The 5,611-nt window shown below is 40.2% G+C and overlaps 1 long non-coding RNA gene across 1 annotated transcript in view; it reads left to right on the top strand.

Moving 5' to 3' along the window:
- LOC131832417 (uncharacterized) overlaps positions 1-5,611 on the top strand; it is a 40,494-nt gene that overhangs the window by 600 nt on the left and 34,283 nt on the right. The window contains exon 2 of the long non-coding RNA XR_009354043.1: positions 2,211-2,277. This is a non-coding gene — a long non-coding RNA (uncharacterized LOC131832417). The remainder of the gene's footprint in view (positions 1-2,210; positions 2,278-5,611) is intronic.

Here is a 5,611-nt window from a genome sequence, read left to right as displayed (position 1 = left end):
CCGAGAGTGCGTCACTTCCGGCAGGCTAAGGTGGGGAGGGGTACGTGTGCTAGTTTAGAGTTGCTCTCTGGACGGGTGCGTGCGGCTGAGTAAAAATTTATGGAGCGCCTAGAGTTTGAGGGGTTGCGGCGGTGCACCACGGGGACACAAAGATGAAGAGTGCTTAATCCGTGCTGTCCGGAACGCGCAGCTCAGTAGAAGAGCTGCACGGCAGCAAGGGGGTGTGGGAAGGACTGGAGAAGGTGACCTTTGAACTGTACTTTTAAAATCGTTTGGGGCGGTAATGAGTTAAGGGCTTTCCAGGTAGATGTAAGGTGAAAGTCTTAGCGCAGTAATAGTGGGTCATTCTCCTAGAAATTTAAAAAAAAAAAAAAAAAAAAAAAAGACATTTAGGGCCCAATTGAGCGGAGAGCGGTGCCTCGTGGTCATCCTGCCTAATGCTAGTTAAGTCTTCAACTGAAATAATTACGCTTTGTGGCCAAAGAAGTTCTCTTTTTAAGAGGAAAGCCCTAGCTTGTTAATTCATTATCTCAAATCTTTTTCAAACAGCTACCCCCACCGGTTGTACTTCGTGAGACAATGGCATTGTCACATCACTTACTTCACCAACTTCGCTCCTTCCCTACCTATCATCATGGTCGATCCATCTTGCCCCTTAACTACCTTTCCACTTTATCTCCACTGCCACCTCCCTCGTCCCAGGTTTCATCCCATCTCCCCTGGAACACTGGCAGCTGGTGCGGGTATCTACTTTTTACGCCACTCCCTCACCCATTTCCATTTCTTAGCAAAGTGAATTTTTGGAGGTGTAAATCAGGGGTGCCTGGGTAGGTGCCATTGTAAAGTGCCGACTCTTGGCTTCTGCTCAGGTCAAGATCTCAAGAGTCCTGGGATCCGGTCCTGAGCCCTGTCTGCCTCTCTTCTTCAGCTCCTGCTCTCTCTCTTTCCCTCACTCTGCCTCTCAGGTCAATAAGTAAATCTTAAATTTTTTTTTTTTTTTTTTTTTTTTTTACTCTTCTGCCTTAATCCCTTCCATAGTTTCCCATTGCTTTTTTTCTTCTCTCTCTCTCTGTCTCTTTTAAGAGCTCTTATTTATTTTAGAGGGCTTTAGGGGAGAAACAGAGGGAGAGAGGATCTTCAGCAGACTCCATGCCCAGCACAGAACCTCAGGCAGGGCTCAATCTCATGATCCTGAGGTCATGGCGTCAGTCTAAATTAAGAGCCAGATGACTGATGCACTCAGCTACCCAAATGCCCCTCCCATTGCTTTTAAGATGACCTTCAAACTCCTTAAGTTGGAGTTACTAGTCTCTCCCTACACAATGTCCCCTTCTTTGACCGGGGGACTTTCCTCAATTTCTCAAATGCTGTGCGTACCTTGCAATCTTCAGGCCTTTACATATGCTGTTGTCTTTGCACAGCACTTTTCTTCTTTCAGCTAAAGTATTTACCCTTAAAGTCTTTTTACATTTTATTTTTAAGTAAGCTTTCCTATTCTGCTCCCCTGCCACCCAAATTAGACCAATCCCCTCTTGTACACTCGAGGCAGTCTTTACTCAAAACACTTTTCAAATTAGTAATTACATAATAATTGTGTAACAAGTTGTTTATTGTATTCCCATTACCTGGTATACATAGTTGGTACTCAGTATGTTTTTGTTAGACAAAGAATAAATATGCTGCAATGCTTGTTAAAGCAACCTAGGAAGTGGCCTGATTTTCTTTAGGAGTAAAGATTAAAGTCAATGCTGTAGAAATAATGGAATTTGTTATGGTGAATATCACAAATGTTCTAGGTTTTATGGTGGCGGGGAGTTGTAAAATATTCCTCCAGCTCTTGAAGAGAGGGAGCTTTCTAGTTGTATGATTATCCACTTCATAGCATGTTCTCAACCAGCTGGCTTCAGGTTCTAAGCAAACTAGGGACTTTTCATAAAGAGGTTTTCTTTTGTAGAAGCAAGTACTTGCACATAATGGAAACCACTAGAGGGTGCATTCAACTAAAACTTGTCTTTTTAGTATTATGTTGAATTTTAAACTGTACAAAGTTGTTCATTTCCTGGTAGTGAAGGAACATAATCTCAAATTGTTTTTGTGGAAGTATATCAAGTGAAGATTAGTAATTGAGTAAATAAGTAATGGAAGTCCTTTGGGATTCAGAAGAAAATATCACTACTAATAACAGCTAACTTTCACTGAACATTTTATAGGTACTTAGCACTGTGTGCTGCATGTTCTTCATAATTGCTTACTTCACTCTTCACTTCATCCTGAGAGGTAGGTACTATATTTTGTCCATTTTACAATGAGGAAACAAGCTCAGAAAGCTGAAGTAACTGACCCAAGTTCACACATCTAGTTAGAGGTAGAGTTATGATTTGAATAAAGATATCAATTCAAAGGTGTGAGCTCTGCTACACTGAAGTACTGTAGGAGATTGTTTGCCTGTTTGAACCCTCTTTGAAATGAAGACTTTATTTTCTTAGAATGTACTCACTTTTACAGTTGATGGGATTATCTTTTTATTAAATTTGAGACATTCATATATTATTGAAATACTACAGGTATGCTATTGTCATAACAGTATTATCCACAGGGTAAATTTTTTTTTTTTTTTTTAAGAGCGCATGCACACACAAGAGGAATAGGGGGACAGGGACATGGACAGGGATGGGCAGAGGGAGAAGGAGAATCTCAAGCAGATGCCACACTCAGCCCGAAGCCCAATGTGGCTCTCAGTCTTACAACCCTGAGATCATGACCTGAACTGAAATTGAGTGTCTGATACTTAACCAACTGACCCACTCAGGTGCCCCTCCACAGGGTGAATGTTAAGTGAGGAGCTTAAGTTTTGGTTATGAGGGACCAAAGAACCTCATTTTTAGAAAATTCTCAAGTGTATTGTACATCAAAAAAGGAAAAAAAAATATACAGAGTAATTATAAAACACATTCATGTGAACACTACCCAGTTTAAGAAACTGCCTCTTGCCAGATATAGATTTAAATTATATTACCGTAGTTTTTTACCCAGGCAATACATTTTAATTTTCCAGCAAAATAGTGATGATAGCAGATTTCTGTAAACTGTCTCTCATCCTGATAATTATAAATTTTGAGCAAAATAGAAAAAACAACGATGTGAGGACTCTGAAGAGTAAGTAAATGCAGACCCTTGTGGAGGGGAGTCAAAATCCATAGAAGCAACCAGCACATGGGTAAGAGAGAGAGAGTGGGCCCTGAGAGTGGGTCATAGTCACAAAATGCATGAGCAGCTAAAACTATAATAGAAATCCTGCCATCATTTTTCTGGCTGGAAGAACCAGAGTGAAAAAGCATGTAACAGCCATACCTCTAAAGTGAGGGGGAATCGTGGAAGGGAGAGAGCCATAAAAAGGATTCTTCTACTTCTGTATGTGAACTGGTGTGCTAACTCCTGACCCCACATGCACAAGACAAACTCAGAGGCTTAAAGAAATGAACTGAGATTTGAATGGACACCTATAAAAAATGAGACAAAGCCTGTAACACAAGTCTAAAAAAGTTAATTGCCTACTAAAAAAAAAAATTTTTTTTCTGTAAGGATTAGAATTGAGAGTATATACAAAATAACATCCACAATGCCCAGGATAAAAACCAGAATGTAAACTTACACTGGTTCAGTGGTACTTTGAATTCTGGTCTTCTTCCATAATTTGCCTGGTGCCTTTTATTTTTCAAGTTCTCCAATAGCTGATCTATGTGTTATGTTTTATTGATGTATTCAGTGGGAGACACAGGGTGGAGTGTGCTTATTCCTTCTTACCTGGATTTGGAAACACTCCCATTAGAATTTTGAATCTTCACTCTTGTCTAGATTGTCGCAAGTTAAAAGGTGATTGGCTAGACTAGCTAGAGTGATCATGAGGTGCTGCAAGAGTAGGAGTGTCCAAGGCCCAGCCTCAGGGAGCTAGCCCACTAGCTGAGTTTTAACATTAGGGTGAGCAGATTCTAAACAAGCTCTTTAATTGCAGAGTATTTGTAATGGAGGATAGCAAATCTAGAAAGGTTAGCTGGGACCAGATTTTGCCAATTGATGTGTTTTTTAATTTTTATTTTTTTAATTTTCAATGTTCCAAGATTCATTGTTTATGTACCACACCCAGTGCTCCATGCAATATGTGCCCTCCTTAATACCCACCACCAGGCTCCCCAACCCGCCACCCGCCTCCCATCCAAAACCCTCAGTTTGTTTCTCAGAGTCCAGTCTTTCATGGTTCATCTCCCCCTCCGATTTCCCCCATCTCCCTTCTCCTCTCCTTCTTCCAACATCCTCCTTGTTACTCCTTATGCTCCACAACTAAATGAGATCATATGATACTTCACTCTCTCGGCTTGACTTAATTTCACTCTTTCCACAGTTTGACTGTGGCCATTGCTGCTATGAACATTGGGGTACAGATGGCCCTTCTTTTCACTACATCTGTGTCTTTGGGATAAATACCCAATAGTGCAATTACAGGGTCATAGGGCAGCTCTATTTTTAATTTTTTGAGGAACCGCCACACTTTTCCAAAGTGGCATTCCCACCAACAGTATAAGAGGGCTCCCCTTTCTCCACATCCTCTCCAACACTTGGTGTTTACTGTCTTATTAATTTTGGCCATTCTGAGTGGTGTAAGGTGATATTTCAATGTGGTTTTGATTTGAATCTCCCTGATTGCTAATGATGATGAACATTTATTCATGTGTCTTTTAGCCATTTGCATGTCTTCTCTGGAGAAGTGTCTGTTCATGTCTTCTGCCCACTTTTTGACGTGATTATCTGATTTTGGGGCATTGATTTTGAGAAGTTCTTTATAGATCTTGGATACCAGCCCTTTGTCTATAGTGTCATTCCTGAATATCTTCTCCCATTTCGTGGGTTGCCTCTTTGTTTTGTTGACTGTTTCCTCTGCTGTGCAGAAGCTTGTGATCTTCACGAAGTCCTAAAAGTTCATTTTCACTTTTGTTTCCTTTGCCTTTGGAGACATGTCTTGAAAGAAGTTGGCCAATGTCAAAGAGGTTACTGCCTATGATCTCCTTTAGGATTTTGATAGATTCCTGCCTCACACTAAGGTCTAAAGAGTTTTTTAATCCATGAGAGTTGTGAGGCTGCACATGAGAATTTCAATTATATGTAGATCTTTAGAAGTACATACCTTTTAAAAATCTTACATTCTTGTTTTCCAGGTCAGTAAACTAAATGTCAGAGAACTTAAGTGATTGCCACACTACTAGTGACAGCTTTATTACCTGACATGCACATGGAGATGGCCCTGTGTTTTTATTTCATTTGCCGTGTTGGTTTTCTCAGTAACAAAGTTATAAGGAGTACTGCCTTATTTCAGAAGTGAAACAAAAAACAGTATCTGAAGTGTTTAACAGGAGAGACCCATTAGTCGCAGCTGCTTGAGGTCGCTAAACAATAGGGAATGGGAATACTATGACATTTGTATTCTCCCCTGAAAAAGCTTAAATATTTTTCATATTCTTTGTTTAAATATGAGTAAGAATACCATTGTGAATATTAATCACAGAAGTGATGTGGCTCTCTGACTCTAATCTAGCCCTCTTCTGGTGTATCTCTCAAG

Source organism: Mustela lutreola, chromosome 5 (genome assembly GCF_030435805.1).
Source record: "Mustela lutreola isolate mMusLut2 chromosome 5, mMusLut2.pri, whole genome shotgun sequence".
Taxonomy (NCBI): Eukaryota; Metazoa; Chordata; class Mammalia; order Carnivora; family Mustelidae; genus Mustela; species Mustela lutreola.
The sequence above is the reverse complement of the archived record's forward strand: the minus strand, read 5'-3'. Positions and strand labels throughout refer to the sequence as shown.